We start from the raw sequence: 25,575 nt of genomic DNA on the forward strand, positions 1-25,575 counted from the left end.
TTATTAAGTTTACTTTAAAGAAGGGTACCCCAATTAAGTGAGCTTTGGAGATGCTGGATTAAACAAAATTCAGTAAGATTTCTCAGAGCCTTAAATATATAACTCTGCTTTGTGAATCCTCAAGAGAGAAAGGTAATAGCTACTATTTTCCAAACATTTTGACCAGGAATCTCCTTTTCACTGTTGTTTTCCCAGAGCACCTCCAGATGAGTGTTCCACAGAGTACACTTTGGGAAACCATGACTATTGTCAGTAAACACTTACTGAACCTAACCTACGGGACAAGTTCTGTGCTGGGAGTTCACTGTTTCTGAGAAACATGTTTCATTATCAACCACACTGTAGGAAGAGACTGTGCCAAATTTATGTTTATGGACCTAATTGTCATGTGTCTGGTGCTCAATAGTGTCTAGTGCTTAATAAGCAGGTGTTGAATGAATGAATGAAACAATGTGAAGATTTATACCAAAGTGCCCTCGTGCAGATTATTATATCATTTTTTAGGTTTATTTCATATTCTAAGGAGGAGATTCTAATATAATGTTTCCTAAGTTTCACTATCACCCAGCCTCCCTAAAATTCTGCTCAGGGGAAGAACCTAAAGGAAGAGAAGTAATTTAATTTCATGAAAGATTAAAGAGATAAAAATTCATGTGCTTATACATAATGACCATGCTACTGACTCACCATTACAGCTGTGGGGAGGATTTGTACTATTAATAATGTTTTTCTTTGTTTTATAGTCTCTACTCACCTCCGCAAAACAAAACAAAAAACCTAAATGTGCACATAACACACACATCCACATACAATATCAACTCCATCACAGAAAGGCATAAATAGAGCCTAGCTAAGACTAAGAGTTATATAATTTATTAGATTACAGAGATTTACTCTGTGCAAGGCTAACTGACCTTTTATTATTGAGTGACATAAAACATTATGTTAATTTCAGGTATACAATGTAATGATTTAATACTTGTATATATGCAAAATGGTCATTACAATATGTCTAGTTAACATATATACATAGTTATAAGCATTTTTTTCTTGTGATGAGAACTTTTAAGATCTATTCTCTTAGCAGCTTTCAGATATGCTATACTATTTTTCAATTGTATTATTAATTGGAGTCGCCATACTGTACATTACATTCCCATGACTTCTTTATTTTAAACGAACTGGTCTTATAAGGACTTCATACATAGGATGCCTCAGGTAGATATGTATCAGATATTATCACCATACTTCAAAACTGACATTCTCAATCATTTTTAAAATCTCTAGACCTTCTTTTCTTACATATCTAGATGGCATATGCTTATAAAAGATATTAATTTAAATTAATTGTGTTTGAGGACTGTATTAAGAATTCCAGAAAGAAAAAAAAAAGAATTCTGAGGGGTGCCTGGGTGGCTCAGTTGTTTAAGCTTCTGACTTTGGCTCAGGTCAAAATCTCACGGTTTGTGTGTTCGAGCCCCGTGTTTGGCTCTGTGCTGATAGCTCAGAGCCTCGAGCCTGTTTCAGATTCTGTGTCTCCCTCTCTCTCTGCCCCTTTCCTGCTTGTGCTCTCTCTCTGTCTCAAAAATAAATAAACATTCAAAAAAAAATCTGAGACAGCTCAAGTATCCAGATATGCTACTGACCAGAATTATCAATGAGTATACTAATAAATAGTGACTAAAGTCCCTAACGAACTACACACCATGGCCATGAAGATATTTATGTGAATAGGGACATTTCTTTCTGTATACTGCACTTTTCCCTCAAAGGAAGGAGACCCTCTAGATAGAGGTACCTGAGTTGCCTTATTAACTTGACCCTATATCCAAAATTTTATATCTTAAAAAACAAAAAGAAACCAGGATCAAAAATCCATTGGCTCCCATAGAAGTGTTCAGGAGAAAATAGCACTCTGACTTCATGTGAGTACAAACAGCAACTGGGCATACAAATCCAAAATTCAGTGGGTACATACAGATGGGTCATGCTATTTCTAGCCCTCCACGGCAGAGCACTTCCCACCATCATCCCAGGACCTAATGAACTAAGCAGTTCACCTAGAACAGACATATGCCACTAAGTCACCTCTGAGGCACACATCAAAGTTCCAGAAGTGATGCCACAGCCAGAATGATCAAGCAGGTATTTTTCTAGAGTCGGCCATAAGGTTGAATCTGGGGGATTAGCTAACGCATGAAAGGTCCCCTAAGCACGCAGGTCTGTAAACAACTGTTATAACAAGGAAGAGTTGCCAAAGGAGTTCTGATACTAGAACAGGAACTTTTCCTTCCCATTCACTGAGCTGTAAGCAACCCAACAGCAGAAACGGTCGAGGTCTGTTAAATCTCACCACCAAGTAGCTCTGTGTCTAGCCATGGTGGTAACTCAATAAATGTTAGAGAGCTGGATTAAACCTCTTGTTATTTAATTTCTCACTCTGATTCTGGTTAAGGCAGAGGTAGAGGAGCTATAACTACCTCCGCCCATTGGGTTTCTCTAGCTACAGAAAATGTTCAGAATTCAAAGACTAAATAGAAAGTCCTGGTGATACTCCTGAAAACAGCCCCATAGTTCCTGCAGTGACCTTCTTCCCTTGACTCTCCTCATCAGCTGGGGTCTAGTCACTATCACAATTCATCCTTTTTTCTATAACCCAGAATTTTCTACTAACCAGTAAATCAATGTAACCTACCCGCAGGCCAGTGACATTCACAATGGTGCTACTGAGATACCCTGTGATTCCAAGGAACTTTCTGAATAAAGAAATAATCAAAATAACTGTGCTTTAGTTGTAGGGATAAATGTTTTCTTGGCAATAATAGGATCAACTGATTGACGGGATAGATTCATCCTAGAATGACTGAAAGGTAACAACTGGTTAGACCAGTGGCTTCAAGCAACTTTTAGGGACATTTCTAGGAGCAGGTAAGGGGGAAAACGTAGCCAGAAGACACCAGACATTATCAAGGACCTACAGTGGAGCAGTGGCAGAGCAAAGTTATTTGCCATGCAGAGCTTGGTGGCCAACAAAGCTGGGAAATGAACTGGTAGCAGGTTGATGTCAGGAATGCAGCAGAGAGAACAGGTGGAGAGCCCAGAAGGTAGGTGAAATACAATTATTCTAGCAGCAAAGTATAGAACACAGTCTGGACAAGAAAGTCTTCATTAATAGGGAATTCTTGCAACAAGAAGTGAAATGCAGACACCCAGGTTTCCAACAGAGCTAGAAAAGTCCATTGAGGCAACTGAGGTAGTAATAAACGGTCCTTAGTTACCAGTACAAAAATATACCACAAGAGCTTGATTTAAAATCTAAGGACAAAAGCTCATCAGCGGATGCCCAGGAGCAGGGTGAATGGGGATTAACAAGGGCGAGAGATGTGTTCATTATTTTGGTTGTGGTGATGGTTTCATGGGTATATCAATATTATCAAAACCTATTAAATCACATGCTTTTAAATGTGCTGTTATGGTTTGCCAGTTAAACGTCAATAAAACTCTTTATTTATTTTTATTTTATAGAGAGTGTGTGTGCAAGAGCAGGGGAGGGGAGGGAGGGAGGGAGAGAGGGAGGGAGGGAGAGGGACAGAGAATCTTAAGCAGGCTCCATGCCCAGTGCAGAGCCCAATGTGGGGTTCAATCTCACAACCCTGGGATCATGGCCTGAGCTGAAATCAAGAGTCAGACGCTTAACTGACTAAGCCGTCCAGGCACCCAAGCCTCAACGACACTCTTAATGAAAAACAAAAAAGGGAAAAATGGGAAAAAACAAAAGCAAGACTAAACCCAAGTCTAGAGTCAATGTGCAAGGCCAAAGCATGAGGAACAGCAAAACTGAAGACGCTACACTACTGACATGAGGATGTAGCAGATCCTTTGTCTGCTGTGGCCAAATGGAGGAAAGGTGAGTCACAGAGATGTGACTTACCTACCAATGTGTGCACTTATTTTGCCTGGCACTGGTACACAATTCTGATTAGACGAAAGGGTCCCACAGTGCAGATGTACAAAAGGTCTGCTGACCAGGGAGGGTCCAGTGAGCTGTTTTCAGGTGGCTTACAAGGCAACATTTATTCGGTTGGTGCACTTACCCTGGTGGACACAGGCAACTGTGTCCATTGTTAATTAGGGCCTGGTCTACATTTCTGATGGTCCTTGGAAACTGATTTGTTGGCACACCGAAAACAGCCTATCTCTCACCAGTGGACTCGTGCAAGTCAAGCTCAAGAGACCTGTGGTGTAAAACCTAAGTGCTCATTTAATTACTTATAAGACAAGTGTTACTCTCCTTCAGACCTAAATCCTTGGGTCTGGCTGCCCAGGAGTTTTCTGTGCAAGTCCAGAGCCTCATGATGAAATGAACTCTCATCAGAAGTTCAAGTGAATCAGAACAAGGGGAATCTGTTGTATGGCTGGTGTCTTAGATGGCATCACCTGACATAGCCGTCTTGACCACAGCACAGCATTACCAGACTGAGGTTCTCTCTCCCCTATGTGAGCCAGCATTTGCCACTGGAATCCTCCCCTTTTTCTACTTTTATATCTGATCAGCCCCTTCTCTGGTAATTATATCATTTGTGTAGATTTGCCACAATAGTGCCTCAGCTTGCAGCCAAGTATTTCTGAACATGAAAGTCATCCCATCACTGTAAAGAGATTTCACTTATCTGTGCTCTGACACAATATATGTTGACTTTACAGCTTGATCCTCAGGAGGAATTCTTTTTGTCTATTTGTATGTCCCTGGATAGACATCTGTAACTCCCAAGGAGTGACAATAGTATACATCAATTAGTTCGTTCAAAAATTAAGTATTGTAAAGCATTAGAAACACATAACCACATATAGTACCTGTCAAAACTCTCCAACAACCAAAACACTGTTTACCTGAATCATTCAGTTATCCGATCCTGCTGGCAAAAGTTTTTACCCTACTGTTGGAAAATGAGACCTTTCTAATGGGTGCAGATCAATCTGCCTGGCCAGCAAGCATAGCAGATCTTCTTCACTACAGATGCAAATCAGAATGGAGATATTCCCATCTCCTTGGTGAAAATTCACAGGACACAAAAAAGGTGCCTGGGCTCGGTGACATCAGTACTCAGAAACATGGTTTCAGGAGCCTGTGAAAATTAGGGATATGTGTCCTCTCTGGCCTCTTTGATTATTTTGATCACAATGGGTTAGAAATTATAGGACATGAGACAGTGTCCAGTCAAGGGATATCCGTCTCCCCCAAATCTCTGTGCTAAGCAATATCAAGTTATTACCCACTCCAGGTGAGGAGTCTTCAGTCAGAGCAACCTTGAACCCCAAGCCGCAGGGGGGTGGCTCACCTGGAAATGGGGTAGCAACAGAATGGCCCTGACCACAGCCTGTAGTGAATCCCTTAGAAGAACAATCTCAGGACTTTCCAGCCAAGGGAGGTGAAGAGGGAAGGAAATAATCTGATTCATTCTAATACCTTCCCTGGGGCAGGGACTGGGCCTTGTGGTAACATCCAGTCACAACTTCTGTGCTCTTCATTGGAAACATGCATTTCTCCCTAGTTCATCTATCAAGGTATTTACAGCAAAAGAGCAACCAGTCAGACTTTTATACAAAGAGATGGAGAGGATTTGTAGCCGTCACACATTCCTCTCCCTGTATTTGGAGGGTGAGGGGCACACGTGTCTCTAAAACACCTTAGCTGAAAATGATAGACAGTCACCAATCTGCCAATCTCCTTTACCTCTCCTGACAAGTGTGAGGTGTCTCAGGTCCTGTTTAAAGATTAGACCTGAGGACTGCCACAGAAAATATTGTCATATGGACCTTGAGGCTGCCGTTGTCCATAAAGGGAAGGGCCAGGCCACACGCTGAGAGCTGGCACTTACACATATGGGAGGCAATTAATTAGCTGGACAATTTGTTCTCTTTGGCTCTGACGATCAAGTTGGGAATTAAGTGACCACAGTGGTCTGAGAATCAGGGGATGGGGGACATAATAATTCCCAGAATGACAAAATTGCAGGCTTTGGTAGTTAAAAGGAACATTAGGGAACCTCTAATCCGGTGATTTGTAAGCCCTTTTTAAAACTGGAACTTTATTTTCATTTTCTAAACAAAATTTTACACAGAAACGCTACACATAAAATCATATAATAATGAAACAGATCAGATGGAAGCAGATACCTAGGGCTCTGAAGAAAAGCAGCTTGAAAACCACTGGTGAGTGACATCCCCTCATTTCACACATGGAGGGACTGAGATGCCTTCTCCGGAGTCACACATTTCTTGAGTGGCAAGAAACTGGTCTTCTAACCCCTAGTCTAGCACTTGCCCTTTTGAAGCAAAGCTGTCCTTCCAAAAGAGGCCCCATGGAATTGAGGGAAACCAGTGCCTACTCTCCCTAGTCACATCAGTGCCCAAGTAGTAGTAGCTGGAAGCACAGTGTGAGTGGTAGCCATCGCGGTGCTGATGGAGGTAGAAACAGCAGCAGCAGGGGCAAGTCATATTCATAGATGATGTGAAAGGTTTCACATTCTATCATTTGCTAGTCAGAGCAATGATGCAAGGTAGATAGGGAAGAATATCATTATCCTCATTTTACAGATGAGGAAACAGGTCTAGAAAGGTTAAGTGACGTACCTCCTCAAGGTTGTTCGTACTTAGTAGCAGAGCTGGGTCATCAAGCTCCAAATCCTGTGCTCTTGTCCCTGACTCTACAATGTTGTCCTTCTATTTCAAGCACCAAACTTTTCCGACTCCCTTCATTTCAAAAAAAAAAAAAAAAAAGCTGATGTGAAAATCCAGCTCCTCTAAGAAAGGAGCCGTTCTGCTTGGAATCATACCAGCAGTTGGAACCTGAACAGATTCAGATCCTCCCCAATGAGGACCGTCGTGGGCTGGTTGAGGAGAAGTGTCTGCCAAAGCACGGAATTGCAAAAGTCATCTGTGTAGACTTTAAACATTTTAGTTGAGCTGAAAACTCCTCAAAGTACATTATCGGTTAATCTTCTGATGTAGACCTAAACCTTGTCTTTGCATCAGCTGTTGGGGGTTCAACTAGTCGTTCTTACAAAAACCACACCCCTAGCATCCATCAGTTACAATCTCTGATTTCAGTCTCTTTCAAATGGAATGAGAACTAGACACTTGTAAAGCCATCTGAATGTAAAATGCTCTTACTTTTTATGATCTTCCTCCAATCCTCTGCAGATGTCTTACACATGCCTAATTCAACAGCACATTTTTTTTTTAGTGTCTTGCTTTCATCGAGTAGCCCCAAAGTGTGCATTTCAATAGCAGAGGAACAACTCCCTTCTTTTTGCAGTAATATTTCATCAATTACTAGATATTTAACTAAATCACACAATAACAAGAACAATCTGTGTAAGCCCATTGGAAAACAAACACACCAAGCTACGCGTTAGCAAATAGCTCCACTGATGGTGGCAGAGAGGCAACAGTTCGGTGAAAAGTAGCCTTCCTGGCCACACACATCCAGCAGGCCGTGCGCACTGTCTGGATGGTTTATCATTGAGAGAAGGCAGTGTTCACGCCCACAAACTGTTGGGCAGAGCTCTGTCCAAAGAGCTTAACCTAAATTCAGAAGTAAATGACCTTGGTTATGTTACTTCCGAGGATGTGCTGGGAAGTTTCTTTGATATGCCGGTATCTCAAAACAGAAAAAAATTTTAAAAGTCTACTCTTCTTCATCCATTGCACCTATAATTAATACAGGATGCTTCACCTTGAACAGATCCTTGAAGAAATGTCACTGCCCAGACCATGAGAATGAGGAGAACAGACCCTGATTCAGAAATGTAACATGTGACGCCTTTCTTAAGCATTCTGAGTCTGGTCAGTTATATGGCTCTCAACTTATGGAGGGCTGTATGTGATATGGGAGTTGTAAATGTAAATGCATTTAGAAAACAAATGTAAATGTGACATGCTTTAAGTTGGGTACTCTTATCATCACTTCATCCTTCCCGACAGTGCCCTTCCTCTCTCTGCACCACGCACACCTCTCCCGAGAATCCCTTCCAGCCCTGGACCATTGCTGTTCACACGCTTAGATTTCCTAGGACTTTAGGGGCTGCAAGATCCACACCGACGCTGTGGCTTAAGACTCACAAGGCTGATCAACCTTAGGATGTCCTAAAAGGGACCCCAAACTTCAGTGGGTACCCGGCATCAGAAACTGTAGAGAAAAGAGAAAATGTGAACTGGTAGCTGTAGTCCACACAAATCCTCTATTACCCTCGAGATGGTCCACTTGCAAAATGGCAATATTTTTGTGTGCTGCCCTCAAAGTCCCCGCTCAAAGAATGCTGGTAGTAAAGCTGTATTTCTGCGTTGAGGGCTTTCTGAAGAACGCATTTAGGTGGGAGCTAGCCTTTTCTTCCAGAAACAGCGAGGGCTATCCGTCAATCTACCAGCAAGCCGCTCGTCAGGTTCACTCGACAGAGGGTTAGGGCAGCAAGCCCCCACAATAATGTGGAAACAGAAATATTACAAAGTAAAGGCTTATAAAATAATAAAAATTCTACTTACTCCAGATACCTCCCTGTGCCTTTGGCAAAATACCTTAAGCATTCCACATACGGCGGGCATTGTCTTTATAAGATGGCACCTCATAAAATGGTATTAAATATCACCAACGGGGCTTCATATTTCATCCGGCAGGGTTTAGGCCAGGCATGTTCTATATCACACATTATTAGAATGACATCTGCTTTGCAAGTTGTGTACCCAGGAGCCTACCCGGATCACTCATTTCAGCACTCATTCTTGAGGCTTCTGTGCCTTCATAATGCCTAATATGTTTAACTCATTTTGAACAGAAGTCTAAAGGCTGCCACGGCCCTCTGGCCAAAACTGTAGCTGTCAGACAATGGTGCCAGCTATCATACATTCCTCATTTATCATTAGTGGTGATGCAGTTGTACAGAAAAACGTACCCACTGTACTGAGAGCCTGTCAATTGTTCCCCCCTATAAAACTCCTCTTCTCAAATAGGGACATTTCTCTGCGGAGGCCTTGCCATTACATTTCGCTCCTTTTCCCACAACACTGAATTTATAATGCAAAGAAAATGGGGAACATATATTCATCCAAATGGCCTCTCTGCTACGAGACGAATAAGGAGATCAGCAATGGCAGCGTCGGTGCAGGACCGCACACGTGCCATTGGGGGAAATTAATAGAATCAGCCCAGAAAGAGTGAGCAGGAAAAAAGAGAGAGGGAAAAATCACCCACAGGTTTTGTGCTGAGGTTGGACCTTGAATAATAAAGGCATGCATCTGAGAGTTGCAATTCTCTTCAGAATCACTGCTCTGCCACCAGAGTAGGATGTGGGTGCTACAAGCCTGCCCCCGTGAATTTGGAGGTGAATTTCTCCAACTTTCTGCTCCTCATTTGATTCCCGACAATGATTCCTCAGGTCTCCTTTTCCCCACCTGTAAACTGCGCGTCTGAAATCGGCTTCCAGCCCCAGAGGCCACCCAGGTTTTTCACCAACGTTTACAGCATGCTCGTGGAGGGTCTTTATATTTTAAAAAACAGTCAGATGGTGCTCCTGATTATCGTTATCATTGAGATTGTGATTCCTATCAGGACTGTGAAGCTCTGACCTCACCGCTCTTGTTCTCCCTCTACCCACACGGCTGCCTCTTCCCACTCACACATTTTGGCCACCCCTCTTGTATTTCTGCGGGGAGAAAAATGGACGCAATTAAATGTATTTGAGATGCCTCTAGGTTTGTTCTGGTGTCTTCAAAGAGAGAGCGTTAAAGTGGTTATAGTAATGATAAGGCATCCTTGTTGACTTCAAAGGGAGAAGCCTGGCAAATGGATTTATTCCCATGCTATTTTTGTCAGAGCAGTTATTATCCCATTTTAGCGATGGGAAAACAGAGAGTCTTGCCTAAGGACACGGATAGGAATCAGTTCTAGAAAGAGCATGAAAAGCATCGCCACAGGCTTCTGAATCTTGCCCCAGTTCAGACCATTTTCCCTGCAGCAGCAACAACAAACCTCATCCTCAGAGACAGCAAACCTCGGGGCAGGTAAATGCAGCCGGAAAGAAATCATCGATTTGACACACCCTGTAAGGTCACCAAATGAGACATGGGAAAATGAAGGGGTAAAGATTTGTTCTCTACTGCCCTTTCTTCTCCAGAAGCCAATCCTGTCTTTATCAGAGGTATAACCTGCCCCCAGGGCTAGGTGGATGGACTGGGACAGCTTGTGGCACTAATGACCAGCCCTTGGCCGAACAAACTTTTAACAATTTCCCTGCCATCCACCCCTTGAGGTTTTCCACTCGTTCCTGGATGGGGAAAGTAGTCAAGACCTTCAAAGGCCCAGACAAGCCCTGTGGCTAAGGACTTCCACTGAATATTCTTTAAGACATACCTTGGCTCGCTTTCTACAATCTTTTACACAAAGTGTAAAATCTTTACACAAAGTGTGCCCTACATTTTCTAGGCTCTAGGCCAGGGGTCTCCAATCTATTTTTTTCTCATTTCCACAACGCTGTTTCTCCAGTTCCAGAACTTTCTTCCTCTTCTCTCCCAGTTGTTTCCAGGAGCTCACACATCTTTGGCTGAACAACCTCTTCTCTGCCCCAGTGTTTTTTCTCTAAAACCACCCTTTACTACAAAATACGTGCCCTGGAAACGCACGATGATTAACTGTCCTGCTGGTTATAGTCTCAAAATATAGTCTCTGAGTTCCCTAATCTTCTTTAATTTTCTCTTCCTTTCCTCTAAATCACCTTTCACCTTGTTTCACCCACTTGCTCACAGTGATCCAAGGTTATGTATTCAGAGCATGTTCTCCGTCCGATCCTCACAGGGAATTTATGGTTTCTAGTGGAGCTGTTCTACTGAAGACTTGATCAACTTTAATATTTTTCTTATATCCTTTGGCACTGTTCATTCCAAGTCAAGGCTGGAAACTTAGCACTGCCGCTGGATCAGAGATGAATGGGTCAATTCAATTCAATTCAAAAAGTGCTACAGTGCCATGTAATTCATTAAGCACTAGAGATATATAAGACATCGTTCCTCTCCTTAAGGGGCTTATAGTTTAGTTGGAGAGATACAAAGGATGCCTGTGAACTTGATATATAATACTGCAGGGCAATAAAACCATAACAGTCTAAGAAAACGATAAGAACAATAAAAGGTCAGAAGACTGGACTATGCAGACAAGAATGAAAAGGAAGCACTTTGTGGAGAACATGAGTCGTGTTCTGAACTGGAAGGAACTGGAGGATCCGAATGATTAGACAGGGTGATGGAGGACCTTTCAACTGGGGGTGACAGTAGGATGAGAGCCCACGAATGAGGTCACTGCCTTTAAGTCATGTGAAGAAACAGAAGAGATTAACCCTGGCTTAATCAAGCTTTGTAGCTCGTTACCTCAGTCATGGCTTGGAAGGACTTTCTATCTTCTTCTTTTCCTGAAACCGTCATCGTCATTGGTTTAGCCACAAGAAATTGAAGAAACAAGCAGCACATGGATTTCCACTGGGCTGGCGGCTCTGGGGAAACAAGAACACACTTTCACCAGGGTAATCAGCTGGCCAGAGTAATCATGACTCTGTAGTTAATTCTACAAATTGTCAGAGAGCAATGGAGGATGAAGGCGAGCACTCTTGGACTCTCCTGATAGCAGAAACAACATGGCGTCTTCTTCATATATGCCAGCCACTCTCTTTCGGATCTATGGGTTTTCTAAGTGAAGCCATGCCCCTACAACGTTGTCATAGCAAGGCTTATAGTAGATGCTGGAAATTCCTGCGTGAATGTCCAATATCAACAAAATTGTGAACTATCTCATTTTTACAACTGCTACCTCCCTAAGTTGTCCCACCCACTGCACCATCTCCACCACCCAGAGCTTTGGTCTAAGATGTTTGTACCAGGAAGACAAAGAAACAAATATATGTTGAAAGAGTATGAACTTTTTACCAGGGGATTATTTCTAAATTCGCAATTCAGAATAGCGATGCATCTTTAATGGCGGTATTTCAGACACTATAACAAGTTGACAAAATAGTTGTTTCTTGCTTGCTGGGAAGGTCGGTGGGGAAGACTTTGACTTGCCCCTAAATCATCCTACGTGAGTCATCTTACTCTGCCTAATTTTATGTTCACTGTCTACCTCAGCATCAGTCTTTACCCAGAGAGATAAAGACCTAGAAAAGTCTAAGTTCCATGAGGACAAGGACTTTATTTGATCATTACTTCCTGAAATCCTAAAGCTATCAGACAGTCTACATTTAGCAACTCACTGACCAGCCTCCCTAGGTGCTCCAGCTTGGGCTACTTGGATAGTGCTTTAAACCAGCCCTGAGAAATATAAATTACAGACTTCCCTGGCCTCAGAAATCCCACCATCTGTCGCACAACCTTTCTCCATGCCTTCCTGGCAGTCATTTCAATTTCCATGACAAGGGAGAAAAAAAAAACGTCGTGGTCTGTGCCACAACTTGAAGGTTCATTTAATGTAGATTTTGATGAGTGAACTGTACAATAACCCCAAGTTGGAGGTGTATTTTTTAAACTGAAGGTGAGAGACCAATTAGTAGCTCTAACTCCTTAAGCAGATGGTTATCATATGATATCGGAGGTGCCTGTCCTGTCCTTTGCCATTAGAAAGTCATCTTTTTCCTAATGTCTTTCTCTACAAAGGAAGGATATTATACAGACAGACTGCATGGACTAGATAACTCTATGAAGTTCAGTTTTTAGCAGGACATTGGAGCCTGGGAATCTTGTTCTTGAATTACTGGACAATACAGCTCCTAAAAACTGCCTCTAAGATAAAATGCAAGGGGAGAGTTTCAGGGCAGGCAGAGAAATAAAACTGATAAGATTCTCCAGTTCTGGGCTCCCTCCCAAGCTGGGAATGGTAGACATGCAACTGTCGCTCCTCAGCTACCTGCAAGGGATCCTCCCCTTCTGTGGCTCTGAAAACTCATGCTTCCTTTATAGGAAGCAACGTGGAACTAGGAGTCAGAGGGACCTGGTTTAAATTCCAGCTCTCTCCTTTAGAAGTTGGGGCTTGAACTCCCCAGCCTCAGTCTCCTGTCCTGCAGGACTGGGCTAATACTAACAACTTTAAAGAGAGATGAAGATTAAGTGAAACTTCAAGTAAAAAGTCACGACACCTGACACTTTTGTCTTCCCTCAAAATATCAGGGAAGAGAGCACTGTGCCAAGCACTGATGCAGAGGAAGTTAGGGATCAAAACACAAGGTCATCTGGATACTAGTCTGGTTGCAGTCAATGCAGTTGTTAGAGCCCAAACTCCAAAGTCTGATACATGTGGGTTTGGTTCTCATTCCTACCACTTGTTAGGTATGAGTTTGAGCAAGATATGTAACTATTCTGAACCTCAGTGCCTTCAGGTGTAAAAGGGGACAATATCTACCCTGCTCATAGGATTGATATGATGATTAAAGGGGACTGCCTGACCCATGATATATACATCTTTTCCACCTTCCTTTCTTCCTTCCATTCCCCCTTTCCTCTTTCTTTCCCTCTTCGCTGTCATCCACTCTTTGCCATATTCCAAGCTGCTATTATTTTCATTATCCAGAATGGACTATACCGGGGCTTCTGCCCCTGGAGACCCCCAAGCTTCCCTCTGTACTCAAGAGTGCAGTGCTCCATTCTTGGGATAAAGAAGTAACGGCACAAGGAACTCTTAGGATCTGGCTAGGTGTTGCTGCTTGCCAGGTCCTTGGTGCTGAATTCAAATCCTTTCCCTCTTGCTGGGCCCAGTTTCCTCACCTATAAAGTGAGAGGATAAATCAGGGTCTCCCATAGGTCCACAGACTAAGGCTTCTAGTTGAGACCTAACCTGTCTTCTCATGCAGCCCCCGCCTTCTGCAAGTCGCCTTTCTCTCCAGCCATCAAAACTCTACCCAGGCAACAAATGCTAGCTCAATGCCTTCTACTACTTCCCACATGTTTACCAAATGTATGCACAAATGCACACTGAGATAGGACCACTCAAACAGGATTTACTGGGAGTCTGCTCTGGTCCTCATTACATCATAGAGTCTATCCTGATTTTTGATAGTCTCTGAATACACACAAAACAATGTAATATTTAGTCTCTACCAGCTTCTTGAAGGCAAAATAAAAAACTGTTTTATGTACAGTACCTAACAACTTATAAATGTTTCATAAATGGCTCCTGAAAACTTGCATGATTAAGTGACTAAGATAATTATCTTGTAGGAAAATCTTGGCTAGTGACTGGGTAGTAAATCCATTGAGGCCAAGGATTTTGAACTTTTTTGTATCCTATACAGCATCTAGCACTGGGTACAAAATGTAGTAGGTACTCAAAAACACATGATGGCCTTTATACTACAGACATTATCTCTATTTTTATGATGAACTCTTCTGAAAGTACTGAGGAATGGTCTTCAACAAAAGCCCAGAACTAGAACTGTTCCTAAGGCTGACACGACAAGGGCCATCAGTTTGAATGGTTCTTGGAGCTACTATGTAAAGAAACAAAGCAGCTCTCCAAAAGGTTGTAAAAATGTCCTAAGGTCCATATGCATATAAACAAGTGGTCCAGAAATATCTTTCCTCGCCGCCACCAAAAGTATCTCCTCCATCCTTAACACACACACATATTCCAACTTTGGAGGACCTGCCTTCTTCAAGGACTTTCCTGACACTCAGCATTTTTTCTTTGTATAAAATAGTAGAGATTTGGGGTCAGGGCACGTGGGGAGGAGGATGGCAAGGCACTTTTTGCCTTGAACCCTGTGCCCGCTCAAGAGATAGTTGAAAGCCTCTAGGAATGGCTCTTATTAAAGTAAGCATCACCATAGTTGTCTCCTTCTCCCCTACCCCTCCTCCTCTTTTCCTTCCTCTTCCTTTCCTCTGGCTCTTCCTCCTCCCTTTCCTTCCTTATCTCATCCATTGTTGATCCCTCTATACAAATGACTTCTACCAAAATACAGGCTACAAACAGGTTTCCCACTCCTGGGTTTGAGCAGTTAGCCCATTCAAAATATCTTAGCCCCTGTTGGACCAGGTACAGCAGCACCCTGCTTATTCTTGACCAGCAAGCACAGCCTGCTTTCCGGTTTTTGAAGTTCACAAGGAGTCAGTTAACTCTCTAGTGAAGAATGGGATCCTGTGACACTGAAGCTCCTGCTGTCTGATTAAATATTGAGGAAAAGAGTCCATGGATTGATTCACCCTCTGTAAAATTAGGTTTGAAATAAAACCCCTGAAGGGCCACACTCCCTAGTCTGCCAGGGGCCATGCTCTCCAGGGCAGGACAATTAGAGTTAATTGAGTGATCCCACAGAAAGCATGCATGCAGTGAAAAGCTCTACAAGTATCACCTAAAAATCAGCTGGGCATTCAAGGGGTTAAGCCAGGATCAGCCGACCAAGGAGGCCAATTCTGCCTGTGGCTCCCACCAGTCAAGTCTGTTGCTGAGGGCTATAGACACAGCTTGTACTTTTGACTCAGCACAGTCATTTTTAAGGAAATAATCACTCCAAGTTTATAGTGGAATCAAACTGATAATCTGGAAGTGTGATTGCTTCCCCAGTTAACTAATCAATCCCCTATCTTTTAAGGGTAGAGACAGAGAAAGCATATAGGAGCAGATCAATAATCAAGTGAGTTCCCTTTCTTTCATTTGTTTTTATAGATTATAGTTATTTTCTTGAGTAAATTTTTAAATCATAGAATATAATAAATGATTCCTATGGGTTTTTTTTTTCCTATCCAGGATTACTGGAAAAATTGTTGGGAGGTGTATTCCATCAATGTGTGCACACAGACACCTTTTCTGAATACCTACTAAGTGCCAGGTACAGAACTGAGAGCTTTTAAACACATGCTCTCATTCCGTTGAGGGCTCTTTCATCTACATAGGAGGCCCAAGTAAAAGAGTTGACATTTTAAGGCCCCTCCTAAGTTTTATTTTGTCTTCTGTGATTAGCCTATTTCTCATTATCTCCACCCAAGGCTGGTAAATTTTTAGAGAATTTATTTGACACATTTCTCCCTATTATTAAGCCCAACGTGGTGCCAAGGAAATCACGCTAAACAGCACTTGTCATTGTGGCCCTACTTCATCCTGGCATCAAGCTAGACACAGCACACAGTGATTCAGAGAGGTCCCAGCAGCCCTACCTGTTAGACTATTATGATCACAACACAGCAGTGAGGCTGAAGCTTGAGGTGACATCAGCGACAATCCCTCAGTGACATTCATGCCTGTTTTACTCTTTCCATCCATCTGCAGACCCACGCATCTATCCATCCAGAACACCAGCTGAATGCTATTATGTGCCATCTCTGCCTTCACTGAGCTTCCCATCTAGGGCAGAAGAAAGATGTCATCGAACTAACACTATATAAGGCATGATGATCTCGAAGGGAGTACAGACCAGAGCAGTGTTGATTCTAAGTGAGAAGACTGGAAAAGGCTTCACAAAGACTGAGCAGAGTCTCCTAAGTTCAAAACAGCATTTATAGATATGTTCCCAATTACAAAGGCATACTATGTCTAATATTCAATAGGTTATGTTTGAATATATAGAAAGTGAACAATATGTGAAAACACAGAAAAGCACAAAATGTGAAATTACCCTTAACTGGGCACATGCACCCCAATGTTTATAGCAGCACTAAGGACAACAGCCAAAGTATGGAAAGAGCTGAAATGTCCATGGACTGATGAATGGATAAAGAAGATGTGGTGTGTGTGTGTGTGTGTGTGTGTGTGTGTGTGTGTGTATAATGTAATACTACTTGACAATCAAAAAGAATGAAATCTTGCCATTTGCAACAATGTGGATGGAACTAAAGTGTATTATGCTAAGCAAAATAGTCAGAGAAAGACAAATATCACATGACTTCACTCATCTGTGGAATTTAAGATACAAAACAGATGAACATAAGGTGAGGGAAGCAAAAATCATACAAAAAACAGAGAGGGAGATAAACCATAAGAGACTCTTAAATACAGAGAACCAACTGAGAGTTGCTGGAGGGGTTTTGCGGGGGAGGAAGGGCTAAATGGGCAAGGGGCATTAAGGAGGATGCTTGTTGGGATGAGCACTGGGTGTTACACGTAAGTGATAAAATCACTAAATTCTATTCCTGAAATCATTGAAATCATTATTACACTATATGTTAACTACCTTGGATGTAAATTAAAAATATAATTTTAAAAATAATAAAATAAAAAAATTACCCTCAATTTGACCTTAATTCCTTCTTCTACTGAAGTCTCTAAAACAAACAATTTAAATCCCTCCCTCCCACTTTCCAATCTCAGTTTCCAAAGCATTAACAGTGCAGGGCATATGCTTTGAGACTTGTAATTCGCTCTTAGGTAAATATGTCATTCTACCCCCTCTCCCAACACATGCACAGAGGCCAAGACAACCAGCTCTGGAATCTAACTGGCTGGTTTCAAGTCTCAGCTCAACCACCAACTGGCTGTGTGACCTTAGGCTATTCACTTAGCTTCTCTCCGCAGTATTTTTCTAGAATGTAAAGTACAGTTAGTAAAAGTACATATTCTAGGTCTGTTTTGAAATTTAAACAAAGAAAATGAATATAAACAGTACCTGGTACTTAGAAATTCTCAATAAACACAGTGGTACTACCACATACACACACGCATACTTTGTTTTAAAAAGTAAAATCAAACTAGCTATAGTATACTGTTAATATTTTCGAATTAATTAAACTTATTCATCTCTTCCCAAATTAGTCTATGTTGGTCAATTTGATTCTTTTTCAATGACTGTATTCTAGGCTCATTCCAGAATTGATTTACCCAATCCAGATTATCATGAAGAAACCTTGTACCTACACTTTTATGCATTCCTCCTAGTATTTGTACAGGGCAGATTCCTAGAAACATGATTTTTGGTCACAGGGTATGTGCATTTGAATTTTGATTAGTTACCAAACCAGCTTTCAAAAAAATTTACAGGCCCAGTGATTCTTTATGCCAATGCTCATTTCTCCTGCCATCACCAACCATGGCATCTGCTATTGTTTGTACTTGCCTTTATCGAAGTATTAGTAGTAATGAATATTGACATGAAATGATTAACTACACAAAAGATTTTAAATGGTACCTAGAACATCAAAATTTAAGTAAAAGGCTCTTAGTAATGGAGCATCTTTTCTTATTCTTGAATTTCTTATCTTTTGCCTGTATTTCTTGTACTTTCTTTTTATTACTGATTTATGGAAGTCTTTGCATGTTTGCATATTAATCCTATAAGAGATAAACAAATACGTTCTCCCCATCCTGTCTTATAACTTAGTTTAATGTTGAGTAGAATGTAGATGAATAAAAGTTTGGTGAGGAAGGAATTTTAAGAAGGGGAAACAGCATCTCCAAAGACACATGAGTTTGTTTGTTTGTTTGTTTGTTTGTTTGTTTGTTTGTTCGTAGAGAGAGAACAGGGAGAAAGAGAATCTTAAACAGGTTCCACACTCAGCACAGAGCCCAACATGGGGCTCGATCTCACAACCCTGAGATCATGATCTGAGCTGAAATCAAGAGTCAGACACTTAATTTATGGAGTCACCCAGACACCCCTAGACACAGGGCTCTTAACTGAAGGTCAGATTCTGAGAAATTAGGCAGACTTTCATGGTTGGAACATATATGGACATGCAACTCGAAAAGTAGTCATAAAATCGGCCTTCAATGCCATCCTAAGAAATATGATCTTTATTCTGAAGGCAACAGTAAGCTACCAAGAACTAAAGAACAAAAGAGTGACAAAATCACACTGAGAGTTCTCACCATGGGTCAGAGTTTTAAAACAGTTTGGGATCAAGGCAATATCACCATATTGCCCAACCTCAGGGAGAATACCAGCCACCATTCACTTCTATAGGTATAGAGGTCCACTGGACTTGTACAAATCAAGTGTTGGTCAAGGATCCTTTGGAGAGTTTGAAGAAAGTCAAGAAGCTTCTCCTCAGTGGGATTCACACACACACACACACACACACACACACACACACACACACACACCACTTCGCATTTAATTTTAGAGTCTTCACAGACATAACGGTATCCATTGACTTGGAGGCTCAGTTACCCATGGGGCTGAATCCCTGCTCTACAACTGAGAACTTGAAACTAGAGGATAGTTTGGGTTAAACCAAATTATGGCAAATTTTAAACTTTTACCTCTAGGCCACGGAAACATGCTCTGGAAGGCAAGGCTGTTCACAGAAAGCATTCTGTCCAACAGAAATATAATGCAAGTCACAGCTGTGGTCACATACTAAGTTTAAGTTTTCTGGTAGCCACATAATAAAAGTAAAATGAAATAGGTAAAATTAGTTTTAATAATATATTTTATCTAACTCAGTACATCTAAAATATAATTATTTCAACATGTAATCAATATAAAATGTTATAAATTAGGTATTTTACATTTTTTTCATACCATTAGAAATCTAATGTGTATTTTATACTTCCATTGCGTCTCAATTCAGACTAGTCCCATTTCAAGGGCTCAACAGTCACATATGTTAACACAGTGGACAGCACAGTTTCAAACCACTTTATCATATTTCCTTTTCTTCAAATCCATTTTCTCCATAACATCCTTTTAAACCTAACTAGGCATCACTAAACATGCTAATTCTTAGTTCCTTCAAACTCTCTTCTTAGACCTTTCTACTATAGTATGAATGCCAAACAGTAAAGTTTTCTCTCCATGAATCATGATACTTTAGGGTTGGCATCCCATCGCAGAGTAGGAAATGTTAATCCAGTAGGGGAAAAAAATTAAAATATCAGGAAAGAGGAGAGAAATAGTTCTTTCAAGGCAGGTAGTATATCATAAGTCACAGCATTTTGGGAAGCACTAGGGCCTAGAGCTGGATCTTTGTGTGGCTGCTCTCTGCCCCATGACCAGGCAATTCCAAACTGGGCAGTGTTTACATGGGCATTTTCTCCACTTTAGTGCAGAAGATTGAGACAACAGTGAAGGTTCCTGACTTAGGATCCAGAGGATCCTAAAACAACAGAACACCAGGCTAGTTCAGTCTATCCATGTCATCTTACAGGTGGTGGTGGGGGGATGGGGGGTGGGGGGACAGGCACAAGAGGGAAACAGCCTCAGAAATGTTGTCTATGGAGAAATATTATATTCCCAGAATAAAGTATATTTGGGAGATAGCATCATGACAACATTACTCCATGCACATGCCTAAAAAAATTAATAGGACCTTCCCAGAAAAAAATTGAATATGAAGCTTTATTGAATTGATGGATAAATATTAACAACTAAACATGAAGAAAAAGGAAAAATAAAACAACTCCCTGAAGTGTTTATTATTGCAGAAATAATACAGCATTATTTTCTACATCTAAAGACACTATTAAGTGCTGCAGAGAATCATCCCATGGCCACATGCCACTGAATGGCACTGGATTTGCAGGGATTCAGAGACCAAGACACTCAGGGAACCTGGCTCAAGTTCAAAACCCTAGGATCACTCCATTCTTTCCTTCCAAATGAGAGAAAGACATGCTTGGTAGTGTCACGATTTCGGCTATAAGCAGCAGCCTTCTAATTAAAAATAAACTGAGTCCATTATTTCTATTTACAGCTTTCCACAATTTAGCAGCAATGTGAAGATAGAAAGAGATGCTGGAAGCATATGTTTAAACCTCCCAAATGCTTTTGAGAGCATCATTAGAGTAAACATCCTGTCAATGTGTTTCTTTACCTTCAATACCCATCTCTAAAGGGCTTCCCAAGTTGTGTAAGGGCAGCATAAATAGATTTATCTTTGGAAGGAATGGTCCAGGAAAGACACAGCTATAATTAAATTAGTAATTAGAAAGAGCCATGCTCCTACCTCCAGACAGTCCATTGTATACTTCCATTTTTCCCATCGATATTGGAAGATGGTAAGGATAAGGAAATGGGGTGGAGGAAGGCAAAAAAAAAAAAAAAATCAAAAGGAGATGAGACAGGGAAAAGAAAATTTCAACGGGCTTTATGAGTGGATACCTTGGTTGAATTTCAACATGAAAAATGTTCCATAAATATTTGCTGAATGGATCTTCCAAAGACCAATGGCCACCTCCAGATATTCTGAACACATGTGGCATTATGGGATGCATGTGGCAGTTTCTCAAACTCGGCATTATTGACATTTGGGCCAAATGACTCTGTTGTGAGGACTGTTAGCAGCTCCCCAGACTTCTACCCACCAGATGTCAGTAGTATCCCCCCCGACACACACACATACATACATCCCCCAAGCTGTAACAACCAAAACCATCTCCAGACATTATCAATTACCCCTGGAGGCAAATCACCCCTGGTTGAGAACTACTGGTGAAGGTGTACCATAAGCCTCCACCCATTCATTTATTCACCAAATCTGACTGATGTATTCAGGCATTGTTCGTTCTATTTAGAACACTGATCAATGTACTTGTCTCTACCCTCAAGTAGTTCCCAGTTTAGGAGCAGAGAGAAACTTTAAAGTAAAAAGACATGAGAGATTGTGGGTTGACTCCTAAAATACGGGCCTGCAGTCCGTCCTAAGGACATTTGGAAAATGTACCTTTAATTGCAACAAAGGTAATATACTTAGAAAAGTTGCCAGAGAAAATCCAGTTAAACTTAGTGAGGATTTCTGCTCTGCTAGGAGGTTACATATTAAAGATGAATGTGAAGGCTCTCAGAGAAGCGGTGAGCCTTGCCCCTATACGTCTTTGCTGACTTCATAAAAAACAAGGGTGCCACTTTGTGACCCGTGAGGGTCTACAAGAAGATTGTGTAACATGCAGTATGCCTTCGATCCAAATAAACTCCCAGATTATTAAAAGGATGTTTTTTCCCTCTAGAGGTCAAGGTGAGTCACCGGAGCTTTTTCCCTGTTATTAACCAAGCACTAGATATACAAGGCTTAGATATTAAAAGGCATTAGCCAAGGCATCATGGCCATCTGGTTTAGAGCAAATGCAAAACTTGAGGGGGAAGCTGCATCACTTACAAAGCAAGTAAATGGCCTGAAATATTAGAAGCCATGTATACAAACCCATTCAAATTTCTGTGGCCAAGTGACAAGGGGGTATAGCCAGTTGTCTGAGCACCTGAGGCCAGCCTCTCCCTAGTGTAATTCCAAATAGAAAAAAATATATAACTACTGACTTACCTTGACCCAGAACTGCCAACAAATCTCTACATTCTTTCAATAATCTGGGCGTTTATTTCCACCAAGAAGTGTGGCATCTGTACCACAATGAAACAGGTCCGCATCTGATCTCTACAGCTGCCCCCACCCCTAGGAAGGAAGGTTACTCACATTGCCTACTCATATAAAGACCGCTGGCCTCAGAATATTTACAGTGAATCCAAGTTAAAGAAGTATGTAAACCTAATGAAGCCATGAAAATACCCCAAAGTTGGAATCATACTATCTCCATGCCTTTTGAATGATAATTTTAATGCAGATGAACCTGGCAAAAAAGAAGAGTATGAAGAAGGGTAGGGATGACTGTTTCAGGCCTGAATGAGTCCCAGGCTTTATGACATCTTTGTTGATGGCTGTTTTCTTCAATATTATTGTTTCTATCACATCATAGAAGTTTCTCAGACCAGAGCCCACTGACTGCACTTCTCACATCAGAGGTTTTTCCTGTCTCCTCAATGCCCAGAATAGGAGGAAGATGGTGCTGGGACAAATCATGCAGGCAAACAGGAAACCATGGCCACCTCCAGATCAGACAGACCTTGAGAGGTGCTTCTGAGGACTCACTAACTGGAGCTACACTGAGACAGACTGGACTGGCCTGGGTTTCCCTCCAAGAGTTCCCTATTGTTTTATCAGTGGCACCTGCTTAACAGGCAGAAGCCTGAGGGACAGTCTTCTCATGAACTGTTCCATCAGCTTCCTGAGGACACTCGATTCCTTTTGGCTTACATTCCTCAGGGGGCCTGGGCATGGAGAATGACCCTGGACAGATTCTAAAGTTGGTCCCTTTAGTGTTCATTTCCTTCCATGATACAGCCAAGGGGTCAGCATTCTCTGACCACCCTCCTTAATGTGAACCACCTAACTGTGTTCCTGCTTCTTCACAATTTTGTATTTTGAGTGAGGAACTGTGAGAAGAATAAGCTGAGGGATGACTGATGGCGAGGTTTCTCCTGTGGCAGTGGGCAGGGAAGGTCTGACCGGTTGAGCCACATCGTATTTTTAGCTGCCGCTACTGAATGATGTTTGAGAACCACCTTCCTATGTGTGTGCAAGATGGCTAGCTGCCTACCCCAAATCCCTGTTCCAGTTCCACAGAGCAGTGCTCACTAGGAAGCCAGTGCCCAGCCACGACCATACTTCCCAGCCCCCACCTTGCACTGGCTGGGGTCTGAAGGGGTTGTTACCAATGGAATGTAAGCATTTCAGTTTATGTCTTTGAAATACTTTCTTCCTCTGTCTGCTGACTGGTTCTAGAGTTTTCAAGGCCCTAAGGGCTAGCAAAACCATAAGACAAAGGAAAACTTCCTGACAACAGGAATGCCCACATAGCACTCTTATTAGTAAGAAATAAACTCCCAGTGTTCAGCCACTGAAATTTGGGGAATTATTTGTTACAGCTGCCTAACTTGGTGTTAGCCTAACTCATATACCACATCAATAGAGCATGAAAAAAAGAGAGGAGAAAACCCTGTATTGACAAGCATACTAGCATTTACTGAGTAGCTAGGTCTGTAATATTTACTCTGTCCATGTGCTTTCATGCAACTTCTCTAGTATCAATATCAAATTAAATTCCATTTATCAAACTTCCACAGAATGCCTAATGGCCAACACCTGAAAATCAACCCTTCGAGGAACGTCCATTTCCTTTGACCTTCTGAACAATTTGATTCACCCAGCATATCCTGAGTGCCACTTATGTGCTGGCAACCATGCTAGACCTGGTGATACAAACACAGTCCTCTCCCTCAAGGAGCCCATTCAGCTTCCACTGCCAGCCTCAGCTATCACTCTTGCTACAAGAAAGAGAGGATCTGGCATGTTTGGACTCACACAGAGAGTAGAAGAACATATGCAAAATCTTCTGATGGTTGGGCCAATTTTGCGACATGGATTCTTGTAGACATGCAGTTTATGTCATATTCGTATTTACATATGCGTCTCAGCTCTACTGTTTAGTGGCTGCTACCACTCTAGCCATTTTTGTCCTTTTCTAGAAACTTTAAAATGTAAAATAAAGCTTCCCCACAGTACTAATCCAGGTTCCAGCCAGGAGCCCCAGTGTTAAGTTTGTACTTACTTCTGTAGGCTCCTCGCACTGCACTGCTGTCCTGCAGAGAAAGGTGGTTCCATCTAATGCTATCTTCCACCCAGAAGTCTCTTCTCTTTGGTAGGCTAGTTTCTGGCTGTGTATCAGAAAGCTTAGCCACTAGGTTCTACTTCATGGTCAAACCTTAGAAAGCTCTACTGATATAGCTACATGGCCCAAAACGGTTCCAGGCAAATAACAGGAATTCACTGTATTTATATGGAATGAAAGCATGAATGAATGAGAGATGAGTACCTTATGTTATTAGCTTGACCACTCAGAGATTTGATTTCCCCTTTAGGAGATGCACTGGCCAACCACTATTCCTAGGGAGACAATTTTGCTAGGGATATTGACATTAAATGAACTGGTAAAGCCCGAGAATGACAAATAGTTCTACTCTGGTATGCCAACTTTGATCAACAAATAGGAGTTCCCTTGAACATAGCACGAGAAGGATTCCAAGGCTTAGTAAAAGAGGACCATCTAGTCTATCGGTAATGATGCCATGGATATGGCGATGAGGTATGATGATGTGCATGACAGGCAATGTCATTCCTGCCACAGTCCTTAGCTGACAACCTGGTCTACAGGTGGGAATTGTTGTACGTGGATATTCTCAGCTATAAGATCATTAGGTAAGCGAATGAGTTAATAAATGTAAAAGAGATTACTGAAAAGAAAACTAAAAGCTTTAAAAGTTCAGTGTTGTTAGTATGTAAGCATTTTCTCGCTTAAAGTAAGAAGAGTGAGTTAAATAGCCGTGGTGGTTTAAGTCAGTCTCATGAGCATCTGGCAGGCAGTAGGCACTTATAACCAATCAGCCCCCACAGCTCATGGTACCCATTCTATGTTGGGAGTATGAGTTGCAATTAATAAATTGGGTTTTAGAATCCTACAATGCATTTTGACATATAAACAATGATTTTCTCTTGTTACGTTGTTGATCCCCAGGCTCCCAGGCTAGTCCAGAAAACCTGATTCACAGAAATATTTCAATTAGCCTAAATTCTGGGTCCTGGAAAAAGGCAATGGAACATCTAATATAGCAGAAAGTAGGAAGAGGCAGGAAAATGTGCCTCTTCTCCATTTTCTGGTCAAAAGGCTAGCCTCAAACATTTTGAAATGGGCTAAGTTATTTTAGCCCCACTTCTATATTCTCTCCTAGATATATCTTCTGCCATCTGTGGCTATTCTTCCCCAAAATCAATTCTTTCAGGGTATCCTAA

The 25,575-nt window shown here is 41.6% G+C and overlaps 1 long non-coding RNA gene across 2 annotated transcripts in view; it reads right to left on the reverse strand.

Annotated features, from left to right (window-relative positions):
- LOC111559819 overlaps nucleotides 1-25,575 on the reverse strand; it is a 512,683-nt gene that overhangs the window by 86,540 nt on the left and 400,568 nt on the right. The window contains exons 3-4 of one of the 2 annotated variants that reach the window (XR_006595594.1): nucleotides 11,419-11,540; nucleotides 6,634-6,753 (exon numbers count right to left, since the gene is read on the reverse strand). This is a non-coding gene — a long non-coding RNA (uncharacterized LOC111559819). The remainder of the gene's footprint in view (nucleotides 1-6,633; nucleotides 6,754-11,418; nucleotides 11,541-25,575) is intronic. The other variant, XR_002741141.2, reaches the window with a different exon arrangement.

Source organism: Felis catus, chromosome A3, assembly GCF_018350175.1.
Source record: "Felis catus isolate Fca126 chromosome A3, F.catus_Fca126_mat1.0, whole genome shotgun sequence".
NCBI classification, from domain to species: domain Eukaryota; kingdom Metazoa; phylum Chordata; class Mammalia; order Carnivora; family Felidae; genus Felis; species Felis catus.